This window comes from Molossus molossus, unplaced genomic scaffold, assembly GCF_014108415.1.
Source record: "Molossus molossus isolate mMolMol1 unplaced genomic scaffold, mMolMol1.p scaffold_m16_p_1, whole genome shotgun sequence".
Lineage (NCBI taxonomy): Eukaryota > Metazoa > Chordata > Mammalia > Chiroptera > Molossidae > Molossus > Molossus molossus.
Window position 1 is genome coordinate 147,111,360 of NW_023425344.1, and position 17,630 is coordinate 147,128,989.

Genomic DNA, 17,630 nt, shown 5'->3' on the forward strand with positions numbered 1-17,630 from the left:
CTGTGGTTCATCCTTCCCCCACCTCCCCACTCCTCAGGGGATTGTCAGTCTGTACCCCGCTTCCGCGTCTCTGGGACTACCCCATTCCTCAAACTGTTATGTTCATTATATTCCACAAATCAGTGAGATCATATGAAATTTGTCATTCTCTGTTTGGCTTGTTTCACTTAGGATGATACTTTCTTTTTTTTTTTTTCCAAATCTTTATTGTTGGATGTAAAATGTATTACAGATGTTCCACATTTTTCCCCCATTGACCCCCTCCTCCCCACTCCTGCCCCCCTCCCACCTTTTCCCACACTATTGTCTGTGTCCATTGGTTATGCATATAAGTTCTTTGGTTTATTTCTTCCCACACCCCCAACCCCTTTCCCTTTGAGGTTTGTCAGTCTAGCAATGAGTTTGTGCTTCTTAATCCCTTCACCTTTTTCACCCATTCCCCCAACCCCCTTCCCAACTGGCAACCAATAAAATGTTCTCTGTATCTATGAGAATGTTTCTGTTCCTCCTGTTCATTTTGTTTGTAGATTCCATTGTTGATAGATATGTATTCATTGCCATTTTGTTTGTTCATACATTTTATCTTTTTCTTCAAAAAGACCCTTCATCATTTCATATAATAACGGTTTGGTGGTGATGAACTCCTTTAACTATTTCTTGTCTGGGAAAGTTTTTGTATGTCCATCGATTCTAAATGACAGCTTTGCAGGATAGAGTAATTTTGGTTGTAGGTTCTTGGTTTTCATCACTCTGAATATTTCTTGCCACTCCCTTCTGGCCTGCAAAGTTTCTTTTGAGAAATCAGCTGACAGCCTAATGGGTACTCCCTTGTAGGTAACTAGCTGCCTTTCTCTTGCTGCTTTTAAGATTCTCTCTTTGTCTTGAACCTTTTGCATTTTGATGATGATGTGTCTTGGTGTGGGCCTCTTGGGGTTCATCTTGTTTGGGACTCTCTGTGCTTCCTGGACTTGTATGTCTGTTTCCTTTACCAAGTTAGGAAAGTTTTCTGCCATTATTGTTTCAAACAGGTTTTCGATTTCGTGTTCTCTCTCTTCTCCTTCGGGCACCCCCAAGATGCAAATGTTGGCACGCTTGAAGTTATCCCAGAGGCTCCTTACTCTATTCTCATTTTTTTGGATTCTTTTTTCTTTTTGCTCTTCTGATTGGGGATTTTTTGCTTCCTTATATTCCAAATCGATGGTTTGCTCCTTGGATCTACATACTCTATTATTGAAGCTGTGTAAATTATTCTTTATTTCAGTTAATGCCTCCTTTAATTCTGTGTATCCATGATTTCTAACTGGTACTTTTTTATGCTCTTGATGCCCTCCCTAAGTTCACTGAGGTTCTCACTAAGTTCATTGAGCATCCTTATAAGCAGTATTTTGAACTCAGTATCTGTTAGGTTGCTTATCTCCCTTTCGCTTAGTTCTTTTATTGGGGTTTTGTTCTGTTATTTCATTTGGGACCTGTTTCTTTGTATCCTCATTTTGGCTGCCTCTCTGTGTTTGTTTCTGTGTATTACTTAATGAGAGGTATGGGGCTCGCTGAGACCCGGTGCTGCTCGTTTGAAAGAATTTAGGAAAAACCTGAAGCAGGATCCAAGACTGGCCAATCCTATGGTTAAGCAAGTGGCAACAGCTTGAAAGTTGTGTGGGGCGGGGCGGGGCCTCAGGGAGTCAGCAGGGCGGGGCTACGAGTGTGAGCCAGGTTGCTGGAGTCCCAGATATGGCTTCTGTCTGCCGCCCCCGGGAAGGGCTCACCAAAGGAACAAAGGCCTCTAACAGCACGTTTGTCCCCGAGGAAGCCCCCTCTCCAGCTCTCGCTCCAGTGCCAAACAGCTCAGTTCTTCCCTGTGTGTCTCTGGTGCCCCTCGAGCTGCCTTCCCTCTGAGCTTAGAGGGAGAGAGTCCGATAAGTTCGTGCGTGGGCCCTTTAAGAAGCTGCTTGGGGCTCCAGCCGCTTCAGCTTCCCTGAGCCTCAGTTTCCGCTGGTTTTTCCAGCCAGAAGTTATGGGGACTTCTCTTCCTGGCACTGGAAACCTGAACGGGACACCTGGTGTGGGACGGGGACCCCTCAGTCCTCAGGAAGGACCTTCCCAGCCGCGGGATCCTCCTGATTTCTATCCACCACGCTTGGGTGTGGGACCAGCCCGTCTCACCGCTGCGCGCTCTGCCGCCGCTGTGCCGCCGCCCCTCCTACCGGTCTGGATGTAGCTGCTTTTTTTTTTTCCTTAGTTCCGTAGTTGTACGACTTCCATTCAGCTTGATTTCAGGCGGTTTTGAATGATGGTTGTTCTGTAGTTTAGTTGTAACTTTGATGTGGTTGTGGGAGGACACGATACCGCGTTTACCTACGCCACCATCTTGACCGGAAGTCCTAGGATGATACTTTCCAGGTCCCTCCATGTAGTCTCAAAGGATAAGAGATCTTTCTTTCTTACCGCTGCGTAGTACTCCATTGTATATATGTACCACAGCTTCTTGATCCATTCGTCTACTGATGGGCACTTGGGCTGTTTCCAGATCTTAGCGATTGTAAATAGTGCTGCTACAAAGATGGGGGTACATATATTCTTTCTGATTGGTGTTTTATGCTTCTTAGGGTATATTCCTAGAAGTGGGATCACTGGGTCAAATGGAAGATCAATTTTTAATTTTTTGAGGTGACACCATATTGTTTTCCATAGTGGCTGCACCAGTCTGCATTCCCACCAGCAGTGTACTAGAGTCCCCTTTTCTCCACACTCTCGCCAACACTTGTTGTTTGATGATTTGTTGATGGCGGCCATTCTGACAGGTGTGAGGTGATACCTCATTGTTGTTTTGATTTGCATCTCTCTGATGATTAGTGATGTTGAGCATTTCTTCATATGTCTTTTGGCCATTTGTATGTCCTGTTTGGAGAGGTGTCTATTTAGTTCCTCTGCCCATTTTTTAATTGGATTCTTTGTCTTCCTTTTGTGGAGTTGTATGAGCACTCTATATGTATTGGATATTAACCCCTTATCTGATATATCATTGGCAATTATGCTCTCCCATACAGTGGGTAGCCTTTCCGTTTTGATGATTGTATCTTTCGCTGTGCAGAAGCTTTTTAGTTTGATGTAGTCCCATGTGTTCATTTTCTCCTTTGTTTCTATTGCCTTAGGTGATGTGTCAGTAAAAATTCTGCTGCATATGATGTCTGAGATTTTGTTGCCCACAGTCTCCTCTAGGATTTTTATGGATTCATGAGTTACATTTAAGTCTTTTATCCATTTTGAGTTTATTCTTGTGTAGGGTGTAAGTTGATGGTCTAGTTTCATTTTTCGGCAAGTAGCTATCCAATTTTCCCAGCACCATTTATTAAAGAGGCTGTCCTTACTCCACTGTATGCTCTTGCCACCTTTGTCAAATATTAATTGAGCAAATTGCCTTGGGTCCATTTCTGGGTTCTCTATTCTGTTCCACTGGTCTATATGCCTGTTCTTGTGCCAGTACCAGGCTGTTTTGATTATGGTGGCATTGTAGTATAACCTGAAATCTGGTATTGTGATCCCTCCAACTTTGTTCTTCCTTTTCAAGATTGCTGTGGCTATTCGAGGCCTTTTTTGGTTCCATATGAACTTTTGAAGTAGTTGTTCTAATTTTGTGAAGTATGCCGTTGGTATTTTGATGGGGATTGCGTTGAATCTATAGATTGCTTTGGGTAATATGGACATTTTAATGTTAATTCTCCCAATCCATGAACAGGGTATGTGCTTCCACTTTTTTATATCTTCCTCTATTTCTTTTTTCAAAGACCTGTAGTTTTCTGCGAATAGGTCCTTTATTTCTTTGGTTAAGTTTATTCCTAGGTATCTTAATTTTTTTGCCCCAATGGTAAATGGGATTGTTTGCTTAGTTTCTCTTTCTGTGAGTTCATCATTGGTGTATAAGAATGCCATCGATTTCTTGACATTAATTTTGTACCCTGCTACTTTGCCAAATTCATTTATTAAGTCTAGTAAGCTTTTGGTGGAGTCTTTGGGGTTTTCTATGTACAGTATCATGTCATCTGCAAATAATGACAATTTCACTTCCTCCTTTCCAATTTGGATCCCTTTTATTTTTTCTTCCTGTCTGATTGCTATGGCTAAGACTTCCAGTACTATGTTAAATAGGAGTGGCGAAAGTAGGCATCCTTGCCTTGTTCCTGTTCTTAAGGGAAATGCTTTTAGTTTTTGCCCATTGAGTATGATGTTGGCTGTAGGTCTTTCATATATGGCTTCTATTATGTCTAGATAGGATCCCTCTATTCCCACACTGCTGAGCGTTTTAATCAGAAATGGATGCTGGATTTTGTCGAAGACTTTTTCAGCATCTATTGATATTATCATGTGGTTTTTATACTTCAATTTATTTATGTGGTGTATCACATTTATGGATTTGCGAATATTGTACCAGCCTTGCATCCCTGGGATGAATCCCACTTGGTCATGGTGGATAATTTTTCTGGTGTATTTCTGGATTCGATTTGCTAGTATTTTGTTCAGGATTTTGGCATCTATGTTCATCAGGGATATTGGCCTGTAGTTTTCTTTCTTTGTTGTGTCTTTTTCTGGTTTTGGAATTAGAGTTATGCTGGCTTCATAAAACGAGTTTGGAAGTCTTCCTTCTTCTTGAATTTTTTGAAATAGTTTGAGGAGAATGGGTATTAGTTCTTCTTTGAATGTTCGGTAAAACTCCCCCGTGAAGCCATCTGGGCCTGGGCTTTTGTTGCTGGAAGAGTCTTGATTACATCTTCAATTTCTTCTGTTGTTATTGTTCTGTTCAAGTTTTCAATCTCTTCCTGATCCAGTTTTGGGAGACTATGTGTTTCTAGAAATTTGTCCATTTCGCTTAGATTTTCGAATTTGTTGCTGTATAATTGTTCATAGTAGTTGTTAACGATCTTTTGTATTTCTGTGGTGTCAGTTGTTATCTCTCCTCTTTCATTTCTGATTTTATGTATTTGGGTTCTCTCTCTTTGTTTCTTGGTGAGTCTAGCTAAGGGTCCATCAATGTTGTTTATCTTTTCGAAAAACCTGCTCTTTGTTTTATTGATCCTCTGAATTGTTTTTTTTTTTTTTTTTTTGATCTCTATGTCGTTTATTTCTGCTCTGATCCTTACTATTTCCTTTCTTCTACTTGCTCTGGAGTTTTCTTTTTGTTTACTCTATAGTTCTTTAAGTTGTGAGGTTGGTAGTCTATTAGAGATTTTTCTTCTTTTTTGAGGTAGGCCTGTAGTGCTATGAACTTCCCTCTCAGAACTGCTTTTGCTGCATCCCATAGATTTTGTATTGTTGTGTCCTCATTTTCATTGGTTTCCAGGAAGTTTTTGATTTCTTCCTTGATCTCCTCGGTGACCCATTCATTGTTTAATATCATTTTATTTAGCTTCCATGTGTTAAAATGTTTTGTATGTTCTTTTTTCAATTGATATCTAGTTTCATACCATTGTGGTCTGAGAAGACAGCATCCATTTTTGATAAAAACACTCAGCCATGTGGAAATAGAGAAATTATATCTCAACATAATAAAGGCCATATATAAAAAACCTACAGATGACATCGTACTCAATGAGCTAAAACGAAATCATTCCCCTTAAGAATGGGAACAAAACCAGGATGTTCACTTTTGCCATTCTTATTTAACATGCTACCGGAAGTCTTAACCACAGCAATTAGACATGAAGAAAAAATAAAGGGGATTCAAATTGGAAAGGAGGAAGTAAAACTGTCATTGTTTGCAGATGACATGATATTACATAGAAAACCCCAAATACTCCATCAAAAATCTACTAGACTTAATAGATGAATTTGGCAAAGTGGTAGGATACAACATGAATGTCAAGAAATTAATGGCATTCTTATACACCAAGAATGAACTCACAGAAAAAGAAACTAAAAAACAATCACATTTACCATTGCAGCTAAAAAATTAAGATATCTAGGAATAAACTTAACCAAAGAAGTAAAGGACTTATTTGCAGAAAACTACAGGTCACTGAAAAAAGAAATAGAAAAAGATGTAAAAACGTGTAAGCACATAACTTGTTCATGGATTTGAAGAATTAACATCATTAAAATGTCCATATTACCCAAAGCAATCTATAGATTTAATGCAATCCCCATCAAAATACCAATTGCATACTTCACAGAACTAGAACAAACACTCCAAAAATTGATATAGAACCAAAAAAGACTCAAAATAGCCACAGCAATCTTGAAAAAAAAAGAACAAAGTTGGAGGGATCACATTACCAGATATCAGGTTATACTACAAAGCCACTGAATCAAAACAGCCTGGTACTGACACAACAACAGGAAGATAGATTAATAGAAAAGAATAGAGAACCCAGAAATTGACCCAAAACAATATGTTCAATTAATATTTGACAAGGGTGGCAAGAACATACAGTGGAGTGAAGATAGTCTCTTCAATAAATGGTATTGGGAAAATTGGACAGCTACTTGCAAAAAGAATAAGGCTAGAACACCAACTTACACCATATACAAGAAAAAACTCAAAATGGATAAAAGACTTAAATGTAACTCTTGAATTTATAAAAATTCTAGAAAAAATTGTAGGCCACAAAATCTCAGACATCATATGCAGCTGAATTTTCACTGATACAACACCTAAGGCAACAGAAACAAAGGAGAAAATGAACACATGGGACTACATCAACTCAAAAGCTTCAGCACAGCAAAAAACAAACAAACATCAAATTGGAAAGGGATCCCACTATATAAGAGACCATAATCGCCAATGATGCATAAGATAAGGGGTTAATTGCCAAAATATATAGAATACTCAAACAACTCAACAAAAGAAAGACAAAGAACCCAATTAAAAAATGGGCAGAGGTGAGGTGTACTAGAGTCCCCTTTTCTCCACACCCTCGCCAACACTTGTTGTTTGATGATTTGTTGATGGCAGCCATTCTGACAGGTGTGAGGTGATACCTCCTTGTTGTTTTAATTTGCATTTCTCTGATAATTAGTGATGTTGAGCATTTCTTCATATGTCTCTTAGCCATTTGTATGTCGTGTTTGGAGAAGTGTCTATTTAGTTCCTCTGCCCATTTTTTTATTGGGTTCTTTGTCTTTCTTTTGTTGAGTTGTATGAGCACTCTACATATATTGGAAATTAACCCCTTATCTAATATATCATTGGCAATGATGCTCTCCCATACAGTGGGTAGCCTTTCCATTTTGATGATTGTATCTTTCACTGTGCAGAAGCTTTTGAGTTTGATGTAGTCCCATGTGTTCATTTTCTCCTTTGTTTCTGTTGCCTTAGATAATGTATCAGTGAAAATTCTGCTGTGTATGATGTCTGAAATTTTGTTACCTACAGTTTCTTCTAGGATTTTTATGGATTCAAGGGTCACATTTAAGTCTTTTATCCATTTTGAATTTATTCTTGTGTAGGGTGTAAGTTGATGGTCTAGTTTCATTTCTTTGCATGTAGCTGTCCAATTTTCCCAGCACCATTTATTAAAGATGCTGTCCTTACTCCACTGTATGCTCTTGCCACCTTTGCCAAATATTAATTGAGCATATTGCCTTGGGTCTATTTCTGGGTTCTCTGTTCTGTTCCACTGGTCTATATGCCTGTTCTTGTGCCAGTACCAGGCTGTTTTGATTCAGTGGCTTTGTAGTATAACCTGAAATCTGGTAATGTGATCTCTCCAACTTTGTTCTTCTTTTTTAAGATTGCTGTGGCTATTCGAGGACTTTTTTGGTTCCATATGAACTTTTGAAGTATTTGTTCTAATTCTGTGAAGTATTGCTGGTGAGAATGCAGACTGGTGCAGCCACTATGGAAAACAATATGGTGTCACCTCAAAAAATTAAAAATTGATCTTCCATTTGACCCAGTGATCCCACTTCTAGGAATATACCATAAGAAGCCTGAAACACCAATCAGAAAGAATATATGTACCCCCATGTTCATAGCAGCACTATTTACAATAGCTAAGATCTGGAAACAGCCCAAGTGTCCATTAGTAGATGAATGGATAAAAAAGCGGTGGTACATATACACAATGGAGTACTACGCAACTGTAAGAAAGAAAGATCTCTTATTTTTTGAGACTACATTGAGGTACCTGCAAAGTATTATTCTAAGTGAAACAAGACAAACAGAGAAAGACAAGTATCATATGATCTCACTTATTTGTGAAATATAATAAACATAACAGTCTGAGTAATGGGATAGTCCCAGAAATGTGGAAGTGGGGTACAGACTGACAATCCCCAGAAGAGGGGGTGGTAGGGCAGAGATAAACCACAGAACTTATATGCATGTATGCATGAACAATGGACATGAACAACAAAACTGGGGACAGGACAGGGAGGAAGGGGGTTATCAGTAGGGGGGAAAGGAGAAACATCTGGAACAAAAATTAATTAATTAATTTTTAAAAAGCTGTGGTACATGTACACAATGAAATACTATGCAGCTGTAAGAAAGAAAGGTCTCTTATCCTTTGAGATGGCATGGAAGGACCTGGAGAGTATTATGCTAAGTGAAACAAGCCAAGCAGAGAAAGACAAACATCACATGATCTCACTTATTTGTGGAATATAATGAACTAAACAAACTGCTAAACAAAATTAACCCAGAGACATAGAGGTGGGCTGCAGACTGACAAGCCTCAAAGGAGGAGGGGTTTGTGGGGGAAGAGATAAACCCCAGAACTTACATGCATTGTATGCATGACCAACGAACATAAACAACAAAGCTGGGGATGGGGTGGGGGGGAGGGGAGGAGGATGTCAGTGGGGAAAAATGAGAGACATTTGTAACAAAAACAAATTAATAAATAAATAAAAATTTGAATGAGTGTTGGATTTTGTTAAATGCTTTATTGATATGATTACATAATTTTTATCTTTGAATTTGTTTATGTGATGTATCACATTTATTGATTTGTGAATATTGTACCAGCCTTGCATCCCTGGGATAAATCCCACTTTCTCATGGTGAACAATCTTTTTAATATATTACTGCACCCAATTCGCTAATAATTTGTTGAACAATTTGGCATCTAGGTTTATGAGATATTGGCCTTTAATTCTATTTCTTTGTTGTGTCTTTATCTTGTTTTGGAATTAAGATTATGTTGGTCTCATTAAAAGATCTTGAAAGTCTTTCTCTTGAATTTTTTGGAATAGTTTGAGGAGGATAGATGTTCATTCTTCTTTGAATGTTTGGTAAAACTCCCCTGTTAAGCAATGCAGTCCAGGACTTTTTATACTGGGAGTTTCTTTTATTGCTGCTTCAATTTTATTAGTTGTAATTGCCTTCAGATTTTCTAATTTTTTTTTATTCTGTTTTGGAACATTGTGTGTGTCTAGGAATTTGTCCATTTCTCCCAGTTTGTCCAATTTGTTGGCATATAGTTCTTTGTAATGTTTTCTTACAATCCTATGTGGTGTCAGATGTTACTTCTTAGTTTCTGATTTTGGTTATTTGGGTCCTCTCACTTTGTTTTTTGATAAGTCTAGTTAAAGATTCATCAATCTTGTTTATCTTTTCAAGAAAGCAGCTGTTGGTTTCATTAATTTTTTGTAGATTTTTTTTGTCTCTAGGTCATTTATTTCTACTCTGATCTTTATTATTTCCTTCCTTCTATTTACTCTGTGATTTTCTGGTTGTTCTCTTTCTAATACTTTTAGTTCCAGGGTTAGTTTATTGGAGAATTTTCTTGTTTCTTAAGGCAGGTCTGTAGTCCTATGAATTTTCCACTCAGGTCTGCTTTCTCTGCGTCTCATCAATATTAGGTTGTTGTGCATTCATTCTCATTTGTTCCCAAGAAGTTTTAAATTTTTTCCTTGATCTCATTGGTAACCTATTCATTGCCTAGTAACTATCATGCTATTTAGCCTCCATGTATTTGAATGTTTTTGAGTGTTTTTCCTGTAGCTGATTTTTTAGTTTTATGCCATTTTGATCTGAGACGATGCTTAATATGAATTCAATCTTCTTGAATTTGTCAAGGCTTATTTTGTGATCTATTGTGAGAATATCCCATGTACACTTGAGAAGAATGTATATGCTGCAGCTTAGGGGTAAAACATTTTGTAAATGCCAATTAAATTTAACAGATATACAGTGTAATTTAGGGTCACTGTTTCCTTCCTGTTTTTGTTTGTTTGTTTGTTTGTTTTTGGTCTGAAAGTTGTATCCAGTGAAGTTAATCAGGTGTTAAAGTTCACTACTATGGCTGTATTGCTGTTGGTCTCTCCCTTAAAGCCCTCCCAGAAATGTTTTGTACATTCAGTTGCTCCTATATTGGGTGCATGTATGTTTACCAGGGTTATATCCTCTTGTTGGGTTGATCTCTTTTATATTATGTAGTGACCTTCATTGTCTCTCGTTGTGGCCTTTGCTTTGAAGTCTATTTTGTCAGATATAAGTATTGCTGCTCCTGCTTTTATTATTTACATTTGAATGGAAATTTGTTTTTCAACCCTTCACTTTCATCCTGTGTGAGTCTTTTGTTCTGAGGTGGGACTCTCGTAGACAGCATATATATGGGTCGTTTTTGTTATCCATTCAACTACCCTATGTCTTTTTTTTATTTTTTTATCCTCACCCGAGGACATTTTTCCATTTTTTGTTCAGGTAGAGTGGGAGGGAGAGAGAGGAACAGAGAGAGAGAGAGAAACATCGATGTGAAAGGAACACATCGAGTGGCTACCACCCGCACAACCGACCAGGGCCGGGGACAAACTGCAACTGAGGTACGCGCCCTTAGCGGGAACCGAACCCGAGTCTCTCAGGACTGCAGGCCGACGCTCTAACCGCTGAGCCAAACCAGCCAGAGCTACCCTATGTCTTTTTATTGGAGGATTTAAGCCATTTATATTTAAGGTTATTATTGATAGGTACTATTTATGCCCATTTTCATATATATATATATGGACATTTATCATCATCATCATCATCATCATCATCACAGCATTCCCTTTAACATTTCTTGCAATACCAGTTTGGTAATAGTAAACTTTTTTAGCCTTTTTTATTTTTTCTGTGAAGCTCTTTATTTCACCTTCTATTTTGAATGATAACCTTGCTGGATAGATTAGTCTTGGCTTCAGATCCTTGCTTTTTATTACCTTGAATACCACATGCCATTCCCTTCAGGCATGTAGTGTTTCTGCTGAGAAATCAGCTAACAGTATTATGGGAGCTCCTTTGTAGATAACAAATTAATTTTCTCTTGTCGCCTTTAAGATTCTCTCTTTGTCTTTCAGTTTTTGGCATTTTAATTATGATGTGTCTTGGCATGGCCTTCTTCGGGTTCTTGAGACTCTCTGTGCTTCCTGAAGTTGTGTGACTTTTTCCTTTACCAGGTTTAGGAAAAATTTTGCCATTATTTTTTCAAACATGTTCTCTAGCCCATGCTCACTTTCTTCTTCTGGTACTCCTATGATGTAGATACTTTCACATTTTATATTGTCCCACAGCTGCCTTAAACTGTCTTTTTTTTTTTTTAATTTGTTGTTGTTCTCAGATTGATTTTTTTTTTCTGAGCTGTCTTGTAATTTGATGATCTGATCCTCAGCTTCCTCATATCTATTGTTTGTTCTTTCCAGTGTAATCTTTATTTCTGCTATGTCATTATTCATTTCTTACTGGTTGTTTTTTATAGTTTCTATAACCGTTTTATGCTGTTGAGCATCCTTATAATTACTCTGAACTCTGTATCTGAAAAATTGCTTATCTCCATTGCATTTAGTTCTTCTTTTGGAGAATTCTTTTGTTCTTCCATTTGGGGCTTGTTTCTTTGTCTCCCCATTTGGGCTACCTCTTTGAATTTATTTACAAATATTAGGTAGATCTGCTATGCCTCCCAAACTTGGTAGGGTGGCCTTATGTAAAAGGTGGCCTGTGGGACCCAGTGGCGCAGTCTCCCTGATCACCAGGTCTGGGTGCTCTAATATTGTCCCTTGTGTGCATTGTGTGGGTATTCCTGTTGTAATAGAGTCTAGATTGTTTTTGGCCTGCTTGTGCATTGGCTCAACCCTCAGGCTTGCTGACAGTGAGATTCAACTCCAAACATAGCATTCAAGCTGCTGTGCAGGTGCTTATCACATGAAGCAGAATTCACCACAGCAGGGTTTGGAGCTTGCCAATATCTCCCTGTGGATATGCTGCTTGTGAAGCTTATTGAATCCTGCTTTATTGTCTGAAATTTGCCACTGGGTTTATTTGTTTGGGGCCTCTCTTAAGGGTCTCTGGTGCCGTTAAATATCAGATGCTGTTTATGAATGACACTGAGTACCCTGTTTGGAGCTATCAGTGATCCACAGCTTTGATTGTCTCTGTTGGGGCCCAGTTTGTGTGGACAATACCCAGATGCACACCAAGGTCTGCTTTTACTAGACCTGGGGCCAGTAGTATATCAGGCAAAGACTCAAAGGAGCCAGAGATCCACCTCTGCCTGCAGTCTAACTGTTAGTCTCAGTTACTTAATGAGCCTCAGGCTTTAGTCATCAACAGGGTGTAAACTCCAGGGTGGGGCAAGAGGGTTTCCAGTGGGTGGGGTTATTGCTTTCTCCCAGGCTAAAGCTGTCTAGATGGCAAATGTCTACCTGAGAAAGACAACTTCGACAACATGAGGTTATGACTGAGCATAGGGATCCTGGTTGTTGTCTTCTCAGCTCTCTCCCCAGAGCCACCAACCCAGACTCTCTTCACACAGCTCTATTCTACTCTGCCTGCCCTCTGCCAGAGCTTAAGGTGAGTGGCTGTAAGTGAAATTTAGTGTATTGGCCCTTTAAGGGGGTGCCTGTGTTTCTAGCCAGCTCTCCCAGCTGCACATAACTTCTTGTGCTTTTCATGGTCCAATGTTATGTGGGCACCTTTCCTAGATCTATTACTCTGGGCTGGGGAGCTCAGCTTGTGGTTTAGACTCCAGACTTCTCAGCAGGAACCCCCCTCAGGTGAGAAATCTCTCCAGCACTTCAACTGCTACTGGTAGGAGGGAGCCCAACCAGCCCTCTTGTGCCTCTGCACTTCCTATCAGTCTTGATGTGGGCTCTTCTTAAATCATTGGTTATAAGGGTCTCTACAGCTAGTCTTCAGTTGGTTATTCTGAATGATTTTTCTATACTTTATTCCAGTTTGGTCCTGGGAGAAGGCCAGTGTAGCTTTCACTTAATCTGCTGCCATCTTGGAATCAACCCTATGACTTTTGATTGGAGCATTTAATATATTCACTTTTAAGGTTATTATTGATATGTTCTTATTATTGCTATTTTATTCTTCAAACCTATGTTCCTCTCTTTTTCTCTATTTCTTTTTCTTCTTACAAATGTAGTCTTGGTTTTAGATTCTTGCTTTTCATTAATTTAAATACTTCATGTCATTCCTTTATGGCCTGTAGTCTTTCTGTTGAGAAATCAGCTGACAGCCTTATGAGAGCTCCTTTGTAGTTAACTGACTCTCTTGCTGACCTTAAAATTATTTTTTTGCCTTTAATGCTTACCATTTTAATTATGATGTGTCTTACTGCAGTTTCTTTGTGTTCATTTTGATTCAGGCTATCTGTGCTTCCTGAACTTTTGTGACATTTTTCTTCCCCAGGTTAGGGAAGCTGCCTTTCGATATTTCTTCAAACAGGTTCTCTATCCCTTGCTTGCTTTCTTCTCCATCTGGTACTCCTATGATGTGGATGTTGTATCCTTCCATTTTGTACCACAGTTCCCTTACACTGTCCTAATGCTTTTTAAGTTTTTTTTTTTTTTTTTTTTGCTTCTCTAATTGAGTGATTTTTTTTTTACTTTATCTTCTAATTTGCTGATTCATTCATGAGCCTCTTGTAATCTACTGTTTATTCCTTCCAGGGTATTCTTTATTTCAGCTATGTCATTCTTCATTTGTAATTTATTCTTATTCATTGTTTTAATAGATGTTTTAATGCTGATGTATTTTCTACTAACTTCTTTGCAGTTCTCACTAACTTCTTTAAGCATCCTTATAACCATTACTTTGAACACTATATCTTTTTTTTTTTTTTATCCTCATCCTAGGACATTTTTTTTTTCATTTTTTGCTCAGATAGAGTGAGAGGGAGAGAGAGAGAGAGAGAAACATCGACGTGAAAGAAACACATCAAGTGGTTGCCACCCACACGACCCAACCAGGGCTGGGGACAAACTGCAACCAAGGTACCTGCCCCCAGCAGGAACCAAACTTGGGTCTCTGGACTGCAGGCCAAAACTCTAACTGCTGAGCCAAACCAGCCAGGGCTGAACACTATATCTTATAAATTGTTTTCCTCCATTTCATTTAGTTATTTTTTCTGAAGAGTACTCCAGTTTTCTCATTTGTTTTCCCATATTTTCTGTTTCTTTGTGTTTGTTTCTATGTATCAGATAGGATGCTATGCCTCCTAGTCATGGTGGGGTGGCCTTCTTGTGGGACCCAATGGTATAGTCTCCTTGGTCTTCTGAGCTGGGAGCTCTAGGAATGACCATTGTGTGGTTTATGTGGGCTCTCCTATTGAATTTGGGTCTTCGCTGCAGTTGTCCAAATTTTAAGTGGGCTCAGCCCTCAGTCATTAATTTTGAGTCTCAACCCTGACCATGTCATGCCTGCTGTTATACAGATGCTGACAGAACAAAACCAGACTATACCAAAACAACAATAATAAAAACAACACCTTTTAAAAAGTCTAAAAAAAAAAAGACAAAACAAAACATACACATACACACACACACACACACACACACACACACACACATAAGAATACTATAACACAAGACCAAAAGAATTAGAGGAGAAAAAAAGAGAGAGAGAGAGAGAGATAATATGAAAGCAGAGAAGGAAGAGACCAGAAATAGGGTAAGTATAAAAAATAAAAGATAGAAAATAATAAAATAATAATAATTTTAAAAATACTACTAAATAAAATAAAATATAGAATAGAAAAAAGAAGAAATTTCAATTAAAAATAAAACATTTTTTAAAAAGTAAAGAGAATGAGAAAAAAAATAGACTAAAATAAAAAATAGCAATAAGAAATATGGGGAAATGGCAATGAGGGAAAAAGGAGAAACATCTGTAACAAAACTAAATAAAATAATAAGATAAAATAAAAATGAGACATTGAAATAAAGAAATAAATATGGGGGGAAAGAGAGAAGAAAGAAAGAAAATCCAAAGCAAACAAACAAACCTTTGGATCTGCTGTTTGTAGAGTTTGCTCCAATGTTGTTGGATCTAGCCCCTTGGTGTGTACATCACAGGCCCCTGGGGTAGTTCTTTAATGCTGGCCAGTGTGAATCACTGTCCCTTCCTGGCCCTGGGCAACCTCGCTGGAGCCCTGCAGGGCAGATCCCCAAGTAGACTGGTTGGTGGTGCCTCCCTAGCCCAGAGGCTGGGTTTGCTTTGGGGCTCATGACTTGAATGGACTTGTTCTGAGCTGCTTTTACTTCCCCCACAGGAACTGAGCTCTGCAGGGTATTTGGTCCTAGTTAGGATGGTTTAAACAGATTTCCATTGGAGGTGGTGCCCTTAGCTTGTAGGATGGGCAGACAGGCACTTCCTCTCCTTCCAGTGCCTCAGCTTTGTCTGAGTTCCTGGCATCCACTTGTCTCCAAGAAAGAGAGGATTTAAAAAATAGCCCTGCTTGGCTCTCTTAATCTTTCAGCATGGCTTGCTCTCACTGGGAAGTGCTTCCTCCCAGGTTTCCACCAGGCCAGATGTCTGAGTCCCCCTACCACCAGGCTCAGCTACATGGGCACAGATTTCCAACCCAGATCCATTCCACAGGTGAGGAAAAGGGTGCCTGCTCTCCACTGGAGGTGGGAAGGATCACACTCTCACAGGGCACTCTGACTGGGCCCCTTCCTGCTCTCTGCCAAAAGTTCTTTCAGAGAATAATCAGATTCACTGTTGGGCGATCCACTCAGACCCCTCTGTGGGTTTGGAGTTCTGCTGAGTGGCCACCCCTGCAGATACTGATCAAGGTGAGCTTCCCACGCTGGTGTTGTAACCAAGCACTCATTTTTTGCCTGGGATAGTGTGGTCGGAGAACCCCAGGTGGACTGAATCACCACTGATTCCCACTGTCCAATGCTACATGGGTTCCCCTTCCTTTCTCTGCTGCTCTGGTTTGGGGATCTCAGTGTGAGGTTGAGACCCGATGTTCCAGGCGGCAGGAACTGCATTGCCACACCTTCCTTCCAGCTTCCCAGCTGCATGAGTTGTCTCACACACTTCGTGTCTTCTGTTCCCTCTCCATGCTTCCCACTCTCAGTATTTCAAATCAGCTATTTTTCAGCTGGGTTTTTCAAGTCAAATGTTCTACAGTTTAGCCACAAACCCATTCCAGTGCTGGGAACAAGCAGACAAAACTTCCGTAGACTGCAGCCATCTTGCCCTCCCCCGAAAAATGGAATAGGATTTAAGGTCTGTGTAACTTTTGTTGAGTAATTGATTTCCTTGTCTATGCTAGTTGAACTAATGTTACCTATGTCTTAAGTTGTGAAAATTACAAGATGAGTGGTGGGCCTTCTCCGTAATGGCTCAAAGCAGTCACCTTTTCAAAAAGGCCTTGTTTGCTCCACCCTATCTAATGTGCACTCTATTCTCACCCTCCCACCCAGCCATTCTCTCTCCCACATCAAGACACTTATCATTCTCCAGATATATTTTATTATTCCAACCAGAAGATAAGATTCATGAGAGAAGGGGCATCATCTGTCCTATTCTTCTGCATCCCCAGCAATTTAAAACATATGGCAAAAACATGATAAAACTCAATATATATTCATTGCATATTGAATGAATATAAAGTGTTTGACACACACAAAAGACTCAATAATGTTTGTTCTCTTCTTTCTGGACAAGGTGGAAAATATCCCTTTTCCTAAAATATCACATGCATCTTCATTCTCTGAGGCCATCAGAACCCATCCTCAACATATAAGATGTCTCTCTTTCCAAACATATATTCCTAAGTAAGAAGAAATTCTTTAGGTAAGTATTACATGACAAGATCTTCTTTATTCAGAGCTGGCTATTATAAAGAATGATCATGTGATGGCAACCTCAAATGGGACTTTGCATGCACATTTAGTTTATTAAATAAAGATAACTTCTAATCTTTGGCATGTATACAGACAGCCAGGGAAATGTCATTTAAAGCCTTCCATTTTAAGACTATGTATAGTATCTGATAATTGTTTATATTAATTTGCATTTCAAATCAGTATTGAAATATCTCACCAGGCAATCATCTTCACCTAAATTGTTTTATGCTGCTAAAAGCTGACATTAATGAGTAAAATCTTTATCACAACACAAACATGCTAAATACTAATAATAAAAAGGAAAAAAGGGAGGATGGAAAGAAGGAAGGGAGAAAGGAGGAAAGAAGGAAGGAAGGGGGAAAATGTATTACATTACCACATAACAAAAAGCAATACCATAAATAAGAAAATCAAAGGCTTGAGTGTCTCTACATTTCAAAAAATCAAGGCCTTGAGGAAGGTTTTCTACTTTTGAGATGCCAGAAATGGCCCTTCCTGAGGAGCCTGAGGTTCCAGCCTAATAGACAAGAGTTTTGAGACCATAATGCAAATATACATTTCTGGGATAAGGA